Source organism: Cydia pomonella, chromosome 23, assembly GCF_033807575.1.
Source record: "Cydia pomonella isolate Wapato2018A chromosome 23, ilCydPomo1, whole genome shotgun sequence".
Classification (NCBI taxonomy): domain Eukaryota; kingdom Metazoa; phylum Arthropoda; class Insecta; order Lepidoptera; family Tortricidae; genus Cydia; species Cydia pomonella.
This window is the reverse complement of record NC_084725.1, coordinates 11,237,875-11,251,487: the sequence shown is the minus strand read 5'-3', so window position 1 is coordinate 11,251,487 and position 13,613 is coordinate 11,237,875. Positions and strand designations below refer to the sequence as shown.

General features: G+C 37.4%; 1 protein-coding gene across 1 annotated transcript in view; it reads right to left on the bottom strand.

Moving 5' to 3' along the window:
• The window catches only part of LOC133530649 (ATP-binding cassette sub-family D member 1), a 124,304-nt gene that overhangs the window by 53,798 nt on the left and 56,893 nt on the right, over window positions 1-13,613 (bottom strand). Inside the window, exon 2 of the mRNA XM_061868667.1 lies at window positions 7,594-7,630. The gene's annotated coding sequence lies outside the window, so the exon portion shown is untranslated. The remainder of the gene's footprint in view (window positions 1-7,593; window positions 7,631-13,613) is intronic.

The following is a 13,613-nucleotide window of genomic DNA, read 5'->3' as shown; positions in this document are numbered from 1 at the left end:
CGTAAAAAATATTGATACATTTACAGTGTCCCTTATTTTGCGATTTTCAAAAATTAATAACGCTGTATGCGTGCTCTAAATATTTTTATACAACCCCGAAACAACTACAACAATGATGTATAGTATGAATTTTATGAAATGATTTATTCAGCTGTGTCTTATGCAGCGGTTAACAATGCTACTGAACGGGAACAAACTCGTTTAAAAAGCAATTTTACCTTCCTATTTATACGGTTCAAATTTATATAACAGCTATTTCTGTTACCTGACAGGATGACACGCCACACACAGGCGACCGATCGTCCTACATTACCCAAACTCGTTATCTCAAAATGCTTTTTAACAACATGGTTGGTTTGGCACCCCCCATTTTGGAAGGCGCCTCTCCATAAAAGAAACAAAGGCTTTTGTTTAACAGATTTGGGCCCTAGTCGAAAAAATCATTTCATAAAATTCATACTAACTTGAAAATTCATTAATTTAATTTCTGTGCACTAGAACACTGAACAGTGTCCGTAAATTAAGTAGCAAGTATGTTTTGGTATATTTCATTTAAAAACCCGTAAAGTCAGGAAATGCAGTATACCAGTACCAGTTGTATATCGTGACCCTGCATACGAAGTGAAAATTAGACATGTTTTCGTTTTTTTTTTTTCAATCGAGCCAACTCCTTTAAAGCCTAGGAAACCCTGAGTTTTGAGTTTGGAGTTTTGGAGCCTTTTAAGGTTTCCCTTGCAAATATAGTATAGTTTCCGAATTAATTGTTCCATAGATTTTGCCCTTGATTAAAACGTGTAATAATTAATTAGCAAACATCGTAAAAGCGGCGTCAATATCGATCGTTCCAGAAGACGTGACAATGGGGCCGCAGGTGTACTATTCCCACAACCAGGCCCTTTTCACATGGCTAGTTCGATGTAATAATAAATATGACAGCTAAGCACCAGGCTGTCGCATACGAACAGTTTAATTTTTCTGACAAGCTAGGAATTGTCTTCACGTAATAGTGATACCTGCTAATTTATCCCTTAGATTAAGATAGGTAGTTTATTTTTTAAGTAGGCATATTACAATGCGGTTATGAACGACAAATCAAATAAAGCTACGCCTGCTCTAACCCTACACCTCTGACCCGAGAAGATTTAAATCCCTCCTAAATTGTAGGAGGGTATCCAAATATGGGACCGGCAAGAAACTCGGCGGAACGCATCTTTTCAAAACATTCACCACCTCCTATGCATGTTATAGGATTAAAAAAATACAATTTAAATTAATAGGAGTTAAACGCCACGCCTATTATCGTGTTCGGCTAAACTCTGTATCTTTCGGTATTTCAATAAAAGTAAACCAAATGTACCCTCAAATGGCTCCTTAAGCCAGTTGAGGGTAGATGAAAACATTACATGATCAAATAATGTGGGTTAACTGGAACAGATCCCTGAAAGGGATAAGTTCGCCTTTGTAAAAATGATGTGTGTTCTTTTCTGTTTTATGTTTCCTTTTGTGCTATAGTGTCTTCGTTCCATTGGGGCCGTTGGAAGTAAAAAATCACTCACAAGTTCTTTTTTGAGGGTTTCTAATATTAGGTACAGAGAACATATGACAGGTGTGACGCAACGCAACCCACAATTATGACGTTAAGGTGACGCATCGTTAAGCACAGCGGATGTCATTCCAGATCTCGGGCAGAGCCCAATTGGGGAAGTACCTCTACCTTACAGAAAACCGCAGCCAAATAACACTAGACCCTACTCATAGTGTTGTGTTCCTGCCGGTGAGTAAGGTTGCCAGGTAGGGACGAGTCTCAGGGTCGGCACCACGCATGTAATTCCTCTGGAGTTGCAGACGTACATAGGCTACGGAGACCAACAACCCAAGACCAAGCCCAAAGCTTGTTTGCCACCGACGTAGTATAAAAAAAAATCTAAAAATGCGGAGCTTGCTTGCGAAGGTCCGAAGGTGACCATAATAACTCTTTACCAACCTTTAAACGGTAAACATAATTTCTCGGTTAAGCGTCAAATTTAGGGGTTAAGCGACAAGGTCTGAACGACCGGTTTAAGGTGGAGTTCTGACGCACGCACTACAGGAAGTTTACATATTCTTTGTATGTAGGTGCATTTGTGGGTGTTCAGTTCAGATATTTGTTCCTGAGTTATGGATGTTTTCTATGTATATGAGTAGGTATTTATATATATACGTATGTATATCGTCGCGTAGTACCCACTACCCACATAACAAGCTTTGCTTAAGAGGGATAGCTTTTTGAATCTAACGAAGTAACGGTAATTTTTAGGGTTCCATTGGCAAAAAACGGAACCCCTATGGATTCGTCATCGTCATGTCTGTCTGTCGGTCCGTCCGTATGTCACAGCCATTTTTTCCGAAACTATAAGAACTATACTGTAGAAACTTGGTAAGTATATGTATTCTGTGAACCGCATTAAGATTTTCACACAAAAATAGAAAAAACAAACAATACATTTTGGAGGTTCCCCATACTTAGCACTGAAACTCAAAAATTGTTTTTTCATCAAACCCAAACGTGTGGGGTATCTATGGATAGGTCTTCAAAAAATGATATTGAGGTTTATAATATCATTTTTTCTAAACTGAATAGTTTGCGCGAGAGACACTTCCAAAGTGGTAAAATGTGTCCCCCCCCGACAACTTCTAAAATAAGAGAATGATAAAACTAAAAAAATATATGATGTACATTACCATGCAAACTTCCACCTAAAATTGGTTTGAACGAGATCTAGTAAGTAGTTTTTTTAATACGTCATAAATGGTACAGAACCCTTCATGGGCGAGTCCGACTCGCACTTGGCCGCTTTTTTTCTATGAAATTCCATTTCGGGAGGAAACGTTTTCCACTAACTAAATCTTAACAAATCACTGATTTTGATGTCGATCGCTTCAACATAATATATTCTAGGTTTATTTATTAGTTATTTCGATAGGATCGCAAAGGTATTCTTCCCTCTTAACAGTTTGGGGCTAGTTCGATCTGTGTAAGATTGTCCCCAAATATTCATTAAGTTATTATTTAGTAACAAATGTTTGAATTCGGACATGATTTGATTTCTGTTAGGTAATTAATTTATAAACTTCATTTTTTTTTATATGAGAACCCGGGACCTGGTCTAGTCGCTCTATTAACGGGAGACACGTCCCAAGTAGCATTCGGGGTTCTATATGAGATGTCTAGTCGTTCACATGTACTCCACAAGCTGTGTAAGTCAGCTGTATAAGAGCTGTATAGCTTGCTATAATGCTCTTATAGAACCAGTTTGGGCACAAATTAGACAGCCTTAAGTTCACTATGGCTGTACATTAGCAGTATAATAGCATTATAATAGCAGTTTAAGTAGTAACATCGGACTTAAGGCTGACTAATGGCACTATATGGGACGCAGTGTGAACCATACAACGTACATGAGTGTAATAAAGAGTAACAAGTGGCTAAATACACAGCTATCACAGTTATAAAATCCGACAAAAGTACTCCAGTGCTACCTAAAATTCACGTGGGTCCATTATATTTCTTTATTTTATTTATTCCTCATTAAGTTTGGTTTTTTGTGTGCCATCAGAAACACCGGCGGATATCCTTTGGATAAATTTTATGATAACACGCGGTAAAGTACCTGTTTTAAATTCTTAATAATGTTAAATGCTATGGGAATGCAAGTTTATCGTGAAATGTATACATATTTACAGCTAAAATATTCACGCGCCTCTGTAAAAACGCGATATTCATTTTAAAATATTTAAAACTGGCTGAGAGGAAATCAACAATTTTCAGTTTTTGACATTATATTGGCATTATAATTATACTACGGTAATTAATTATAGCATGAAACCAAAACTCAATCGCTCTATCTGCGTATTTTGTGATAAATTTGCATGATAATTTTGGAGATTTATTTGGTAAATATTTTCGGTTACGCAGAACAAAATGGTGGAAATGAAATACGGTTATGTGAACTGATATAACTCCAATTTAATGCGGTGAGCGTATAATAGGTTCACATGTGTTCTGTTAGAATGCTGTTACCTATATAAAGTCCCACATTTGTACCACTACAGAGCCAATGTCTATAAATTTATTCTAATGTGAACTAATGTACAGCTTTAAGATGTAGTTTAGGTCAATTGTGTATCATCGTATAATTCTTTCAATATACTGAAATTTTAGAGATCCTTTCTTCTTCCACCGGTTCTCGCTCTTATTTTCCAAGGTTTGTTATTCATTTTCAGAAATTTTTGCACGCGACGTAATATAAACACACAGCTTGTGGGATAAGTGTAATAGAATATCACATTCACATTCATTTTCAGCTTACAGCAAATTAGAGTAGTACTTGTGGACAAATAAACTGCTATTGATGTTAATGGACAACACATATAATCCTTTTAACAGCCTACAGTGCACATGCGAACCATTTAAACACTTCTGTACAGCTAGTAAAAAAAGGTTATTTTAATGATCACAAACAAGTCCTACTACAGCTACTAGCTGTATAACAGTCTCAAACAAGTAAACATAACAGCTTTTGGCTTTATAAATGACCATGTGTGTTCTATTAAAATGCTAGCTCTACAACATCGTACAAGTAGGCTGTTAAACAGCGGTTGCCGTATCTCTACCCTCCTATAATGCTCTTAGTCAGACGGCTGACTAAAGGATAGTTGTTAGAGTATTATAACACCAACAGTCGTATAAAAGTATAACTCTACCCTCCTATAAGTCCCTTAGACAGGTATAGGTGTTATTAATCGCAATAATGCAGCTTATACATCACGAGTGAACTGTAATAATGCTTCAAGTACACCTGGGAACTAAATGTGTACTCTTAAATGGAGTAAAATGCTACTTGGGAGCGACATCTAGCATCAGAGTTTACTTTTAGCGGCACCAACCTCTCCCAAGTCAAATTACGAAGTCGATTTTGACCAAAAATTGCTGTGATTGCTACTTAAGTTATATATTTTTTTATGATATAGAAGGCAAACAAGCAAACAAATCGCCTAATGGTAAGCAATCACCGTAGCTTCAGAGAGGTTGAAAATGCGTTGCCAGCCTTTTAAGATGGGATATATTACGATCTATTCAATCTCTTGAAATAAGAGTCTGTTGAAAAAATTGCATCAGAATAAGCAAAAAAACACGGATATGATCTAGTCATTACAAGATAAATATACCTACTTACAGTAAAATTATTCACTATACAATATTAAGATTATATTAGAGGCCTAGCGGTAAGGAAGCGCTGGTGGCCTAGCGGTAAGAGCGTGCGACTTGCAATCCGGAGGTCGCGGGTTCAAACCCCGGCTCGTACCAATGAGTTTTTCGGAACTTATGTACGAAATATCATTCGATATTTACCAGTCGCTTTTCGGTGAAGGAAAACATCGTGAGGAAACCGGACTAATCCCAACAAGGCCTAGTTTACCCTCTGGGTTGGAAGGTCAGATGGCAGTCGCTTTCGTAAAAACTAGTGCCACGCCAAATCTTGGGATTAGTTGTCAAGCGGACCCCAGGCTCCCATGAGCCGTGGCAAAATGCCGGGACAACGCGAGGAAGAAGAAGAAGACAATATTAAGAGTGTATAGTGAATAATACTACTACCGATATCGATATTCAAGCTCCGGTACAACGTTCAACACTTATCGATATGGTGCAATTTCAGTCGCCTTTAAAAGCAGAGGACTCAAGGGCACCTACAAATCAGTTGAAAATGTTGAAGTTTGTTCTCCGACTGCAAACAGTTGGTTATCACCAGCGACGGAATATACAGGGTGATTCATGAGACGTGAGCAGGACTAAGCATAGCATACACAATCAGTAAATGATAATGAGCCGTTCATCATCATATTTAAGTAAAACAATCTCGCTTTATTTCTGTTATTTAACTTTTTGGGAAGGACAAATATGATAATCTACAATCATGGACACCCTACAACACTTAATTAAGAAAGATAAAACCTCTTTAACCGTTATGACAACAGTTTGATTATGAAGAAAACAAAATGTCACACTTGAGAGAGATACGATTTTTCAAAAGTAACCAGACTCCGATGACATTCAATTTGTCACTTGTTATGGATAAAACAAAGAGGGTGACCATACATGGCGTAAATAAATTAAAACATTTTTTTTGAACAGTAAAAAATAAAAGAACGTTAATCTCACAAATACTGGTACGAAACAGTTGCTTATATTATAAGTTATAAGCCTTATAACTTACTGAATGCTCAAGCTTGATCCTGCTCACGTCTCCTGAATCATCCTGTATATGTCGCAGCCATCTGGTTAAGTGAGCCAGCTAATTAGTCGCCTAGGCCGATAGAAAATCACTCGACGTTTAACAACTTGCAGATTGAAAATCAGCTCTTTGACAACGACTGGTTCACTCAGTCAACTGATTTAAATGTAACCTAAAAATTTTAAGACATGACATAAAAATAACATAAGATAAAATAAATAAATAATAAATAATTTTACAATAAAATACTAACCTAAACTAAATTATTATGAACGCAGTTAAAAAGTAGCACAGTGTAGCGAGTAGAATCGAGCCCTGCATTTAATGCCCCATGACCCATAATGGGATATACAAGCGCTGGTGGCCTAGCGGTAAGAGCGTGCGACTTGCAATCCGGAGGTCGCGGGTTCAAACCCCGGCTCGTACCTACCAATGAGTTTTTCGGAACTTATGTACGAAATATCATTTGATATTTACCAGTCGCTTTTCGGTGAAGGAAAACATCGTGAGGAAACCGGACTAATCCCAACAAGGCCTAGTTTACCCTCTGGGTTGGAAGGGCAGATGGCAGTCGCTTTCGTAAAAATTAGTGCCTACGCCAAATCTTGGGATTAGTTGTCAAGCGGACCCCAGGCTTCCATGAGCCGTGGCAAAATGCCGGGACAACGCGAGGAAGAAGAAGACCCATAATGGGATATACCCTGTGTATTATGAAGGGGAGTTCTAAGCCTTACCACGCCTGCCTTAGCAGTGTCAAACTGACATATCCCCTAACGCCTGCGTAACTAACTTTCTATACATCTCGCTCGCACTAATATGCGAGCACGAGCGAGATGCATAGAAAGACAGTTACACACTAGCTAGTGCTTTATTTTCGGCCTGGTTAAAACTTTAATATACGTCAAAAAATTGCTAAAGGTACGAAATGGATCGGATGTCAGTGTCTAAAGTGACATTTCTTCAACAAAATCGTCACTTTTGACACTGACATATCCGATTTATATCATATCATTAGCGAATGTTTGACGTATGTTAATGGCTAATTTTCACGATGGGACATACTGGCCCACTAAGATGGGCCAGCGTGTAGAGAGGGTAGTGGTGTCGGATGGCTTATGGCGCGGCGGGATAGCGATGGGATGGTCACGGTGTCGGGTTTTCGTCCGCACATTAAATGAAGTGGGCCAGTGATGGTGCGTACGCATCTACACGTGGCCCATTCCGTGCGTGCTCTCAACCATCGCATGGCCATCTCGCTGGCTGATTAACTGTTTACAGTTCTGTACGACTATATAAAACATATAATACATAAAATACTCACTTATATTCAATTCTTCATTCGTATGTTTCGCGTCAATCTGAAACAAAAAAAAATCAACGTCAACTACAAAATTACTGACGTATTATTATACAACATACGTCTATAGTTGTAATATTAGACGGAAGGTTTATTTTTAGACAAACATCTTTTTTTTATGATACAGGAGGCAAACGAGCAGTCAGGTCGCCTTATGTATACAATTACAATACAAATACTCTTTATTGCACAACTTAATAAAAAACAATACAGAAAAACAGCATCAGAAGTAGAGAGACAACAGGCGTTCTTATCGTCGCAATTACAGTGGTCCATGGACACCAGAGGGGTTACAAGTGCGTTGCCGACATTTAAGAGCGTACTCTCAGTACGCTCTTTAAGTATGTCAAATGAATCTGATGTTCCTCTTTCACGCAAAAACGACTGATTCGATTTCGGTCAAATGTAACACACAGATAGTTTCTCATATCATATCATATCATTTATAGAATACAAACACTGAGCATGGCCCGACATGCTCTTGGCCGGTTTTATTTATATTTGATCAGCAGGTGACTAAGCTTCCTTATTCTAAAGAAAAAATTGAGATATGATGAACAAATACGAAAATACGACGTTTTTTAAATCGTCTATGTTTGTCTCTCTGTTAACTTAAACAGTCTGTAGCTCGTAAAATATTGATCGTAGAGTAAAATAAATATAACCAAATTTGTAGGGAACTTTATGGTTAAACGTTTGTCCGTAGTAATAATGCTATTCGTAAAGATATTCGAAATATGAGCAAAAATCTGAAAAAAGGGACCTTCACTCCCCCCCCCCCCACGCCCTTAGCACAACCCCCACCCTCGAGGACTTTTAGTATGTTTATCTGGGGAAGTATACCAAATTTCAAAACTACACGAATTATTTCCCCTGATTGCAGTGTTGTCACATCTACCAAATTTTGCCTGCGTTCTACCTATCTACCTCCCTCAGCCTGAAATCTACCTATTTTTCAAAATGGTACATTGTAAGCAATTCTCAATACATGTGACGGAACATTACTTAATTTCTACCGAATTTCGATTCGATTTAATGAAAGCTTGCCAAAGAAACAGCTTATACAAGCAGGTTTATTACCTACAAACAATGGAAATCCTAACTTTTGTTTCAATTTCTTTAATAAACACGTGTACTAACGTCACAATATTAAAAACGTAAATAATTCAAAACATTTAATACACATTTTTAATCATAAAAATGTACTTCTATTGAGTGGTAGATCTACCTATTTTTCATTTTAAACTCCACCCATTTCTACCTATTTTTGCACCCTGTTCTACCATTTCGCTAAAATTGTATGTGACAACACTGCCTGATTGCCCATATTCGGGTTAATTTTCTTGAGCTATTTAAGCCTCGCTTCAATCGGGTAAAAGATCGAAAGCATTTGAAGACGACGGCGCCCGCGCACAAGCGGTTAGATAACTCGCAGAAAGTAAGAGTGTTTCGTTTCATAACCGTCTAACTAGCCTGGCTAGTGCAGCGCCAGCGACTATCGATGTCGACAAATTATACTGTCACTGCTTGGGAAAAAACTTGTACTATGAGCACGTGTGCAGTATTATAAAGAAGAATTAAAAATATTCTGAGAGTTGTGGGTGGGTGTATACATTTTATTAATCTCGCTCCATACTTTCTATCACTTCTTTAAATCAATAAGCTAAGATCAAAAATATTTTTCAAATAGCTGTCAGTTTACTATTCCTAATTGTAGACATTTGGAAATGAAAATGTTTAAACAATAATGTATGATGTGGTGTCTATTCTAAGTATCCTACATTTATATGGATTTTCGTTGGACATAATAGAGAGATAACAATTGTATACAAACTATTTGGTAAATCACTCGTTAAGAATGTTAACAAAATATGATTTATTTATTTGCATGTTTTTTTTTTAAAGATAGGCAGGCGTTAAAAAAAGGCGTTCAAAGGTAGGCAGGTGATAAAAGTATTTAACACTCTTAAAACAATAAAAGAAGTAATAACAAGCATATACTCTAAAATATTCTATGTGATTTATTTAAAAGATTAGGAGAGATTATCATTAAGTACTAATATTATTCACGTTTTGTGGGTATAATGTGATAAGATTAAATAGAAACTATGGTTAAAGAACGATGACCTTCGTACACGATATTAATGTGCAAACCTTATCAAATGGACTTATTTTAAATTTCAAGGCAATATCAAGATTAATCGATTTCATAATCCTTAGATAAAGACTTTTTTCGTATTGATCAAATCAAGTTGTACGAGTATTAATGTCAATTTTGACAAGCCAACATGACTTGCGCTCTCTCGCATACTTGAAGTCGCGCTAGATCAGTGGTGGGCAAACTACGGCCCGCGGGCCAGTTCCGGCCCGCGCAAGGGTTTCATCTGGCCCGCCGCCGATTCTTCGAAATAATTAGTATAGGGCTCGCGACATAACGGTTTCAAAACAAAATGCATTTATTCAGCAGTTGTGGCCCTCCTCAGTTTTTTTATTTTATTTTTCTGGCCCCCCATGAAGAAAGTTTGCCCACCACTGCGCTAGATGTATGGAGGCAAGCGCGAGAACGCAAGTTATTATGGCCGGTCAGGTGAACACACTACTTAATTAATTAGTTTCTAATCATCTTCCTAACATTTTGAAAAAAAAGTGTAGCTTTCGTACGCGACATTCTGTGTCAAGTTGCGCATTACCGTGACATGTAACGTTTGACATAGAAAAAAAAAAGAAACTGTATTTCTGCTATTACTATAATTTAATCATAATTTTCAATCCAATTAGATAATCTTCATATATTATGTTACAAAATTCAATATGTGTTCCTATAATGTAGGTAAAGTGTTGTGTTATCGATAGCTATCACATCACTATCTTAGACGGAACGAAATCACCATGACTCTTAGCTCTGTCAGTATTATTCAATTCAATTCAACAATTTAATTCAGATAATTAATTCCGTATACATTACATTAAAATAACAATATAAATTAAGATAAAAAATAAAATTAAACCCAACCAACCAGTTATGCAACCCAACCCAAATAGTGATATATCGATAGCTATCACATCACTATCTCAGATGGAACGAAATCACGGCTATATAGGAAGGCCCGCGACCTTTGATAAGAACACAATATCTCTTAGCTCTGTGTCAGTATTATGCAATCTAAATAGTAGTTACGTATGTAATATATCGATAGCTATCACATCACTAGCTCAGATGGAACGAAAGCACGGCTATACGGGCTCGCAACCTGTGCGACTTTAGCACAATGACTGTTCGCTTTATGTCAGTATTATGCAACCCAAATTGTGGTTATTTATAAAATATATCGATAGCTATGAGTATCGCATCACTAGCTCAGACGGAACGAAAGCACGGCTATATGGCCTCGCGACCTGAGACTTGAACACAATGACTCTTACCTCTAGTATTATGCAACCCAAATAGTGCAGTTTTTTTATTTATCGTTTATTCTATCGATATTTTTTACTTTTTAGGCCAAAAAACTCCATTCAAGCAAGAGCTGACTTGGAAAATTCCCGGAAAAAAGGGGGTAAGGTCGCCCACGAACCCACCTGCGGTGGCATACCCGTCACTTTCGCGCGTACATACATGTTAGAACGTGACAGCCATGGTGACAAATGATAAAGAGCCGACCATCTTAGCCCTACTGAACGCGCACAGTGGAAAAGGAGGCTGCATCTTCTTGCTGCATCTGCGTTTGATACTTTGTCAAATGATAGTTCAGATGCTGTTGTTAATTAAATAAATCGTTAGCCGGTTATATCGCGGTGGTAAGAACATCAGCTGGTCGCATGAACATGTAAAAAAATAAGCGCTATACCTTTTATTATAGCAATAACAAATCATGAAACTTTGCATGTAGCATTTCATCTGGCGTAAACACCTGAACACTTGAAAAGTCATCAACGGATTACGTAATTTACACCTTAAGCATACTTTGCCGCACATAAAGTAGTAAGGCGCATATTTTTTACATGTTCATTTTACAGCTGACGGTCATTCCACCGCGATAGAACCGGCTGACGGTTTTTTTACTTTAAAACAGCATCTAAACTATCACCTGACAAAGTATCAGCCGCCGGGAGGCGATGACTGACGAAATATGCTCCTGGCCTGCGGTCTATGACATTGAGAGCCCCATGTCCCTGATGAGGGATAACAGGATACCATCAAACATGTGTGTGTATAATATTATAGGTACTTATTTTTCTGTGACCTTATTTCTTTATTCACCGAAGCGTTAGCGAAGGTCTACTACTAGGAGGTGAGTAGGAGGGGCTTTCGTATGTCAGGATTTTCTCCTCTACAAGTCGCAATTCTCAACTGAATCTCGTGAAATTTTGTAAGCACGTTCAGTAGCTACATAGATTTTTTCTTTAGTGTCGTTTCTTTGGAAAATGTTTGGAAAAGGACTTAAGTGCCATTATGACCTCTGGCACTTAAGACCATTATGAGTACGCTGTGAAAATGGCTCAACGAAGTATTTTTTCACCACACCAACTAGTAAAAGCCCTCTTTATTGTTCAAAAACTAATGATAAAGTTGCATTTTATCCACATGCGGAGCAAAGTAATCAGATGCAAATTTTGAGTTGTTTCCTTATGTTGGCTGAATTGACTTTTAAATGATTATGAATACCATCATAATCATGATCATTTCTTATTACGTTCATTCGGATTTGATTTGGTTTGTTTTTTGGTTGGTGTAGTAAAACATGTTGTGTTTCACTCGGAGGCAAAGCTACGTTCGTGGTTTGGAATCTTTCGCTTGCTCGGGTATCAAAATTAGCACGAGCGGTTAAACAACAACTTTACCCCCTTGTAAAACATATAACTATTTTGTTTTTGCATGTTTTATCTTATCGCCAGGTCTACAGCTCACAGGGCCACTAGTTTGTTAATATAACCACTTCTGGCTGTACTATTTCCTGTAGGTTGCCTAACCGTGGCCAGTTCCTTGGTTGCAACACTTCGTAACTAGTTACGATATTTCCGGACCTTGGTAACCAGTTACCGATAGTGAAACCAACCTTAAACTGTGATCCTAACGAAACAACGGTACTATTCCTATTAAATTCCTCTAGAGATCGCTCTTAAACGATAAGACCGCCTGTTGTTACCTCTATCAAATTGTCTTTGTTTCTGTACATTTATTGTCAAATATGTGTGGTGTTCAATAAAGAGTATTGTATTGTATTGTAAATTCCATTTCGGGAGAAAACGGTTTCCAATAACTAAATCTTAATAAATCACTTTGATTTTGATGTCGATCGCTTCAGCATAATATATTCTAAGTTTATGTTTTGTCGCTTTTTTATTTTTTTTGTGTTGCAAGTTTTGAAAACAAAGGAAAACCTATAAACATAGTTTTTTATTGTGTCAAGTGGAAGTGTGTTAAGTGGAAAGAAATTTTCTCTTTTTGTATGGACGTGCTAAGACAAAGATCTTTTCACCAAACCAGCTATATAACCAGCTTATAGTAAATGTTGTATTGATTGTTAAAAACTGATGGGAAAGTTGCATGATGTAAATTTTGAGTTGTTTCCTTATGTTGGCTGGTAGAATTGACTTTTAAATAGTAAAGATAGTTTATTATTAAAGTAGGCATATTACAATGCGCTTATGAACGTCAAATAAAGCGACGCCAGCTTTAACCCTACATCTCTGACCCGAGAAGATTTAAATGCTCCCTCAATTGAAGGAGGGTATCCGAATATGGACCGGCAAGAAACTCGGCGGGACCCATTTTTTCAAAACATTATATCGCCGCCGTCATCGAAAACGATGAGGAGGACTATATATATATACTAACCATTATCCTGACTGCCTATGCCTCCTATAAATATGGCAACTTATACTTTTACTTATACTTTTGTATTACTTTATTCCAACAAAAGTTTTGTTGTCCTTTCATTTTGACCACCAATGCCAGCAATGTGGACCATATAGGAATACGGACG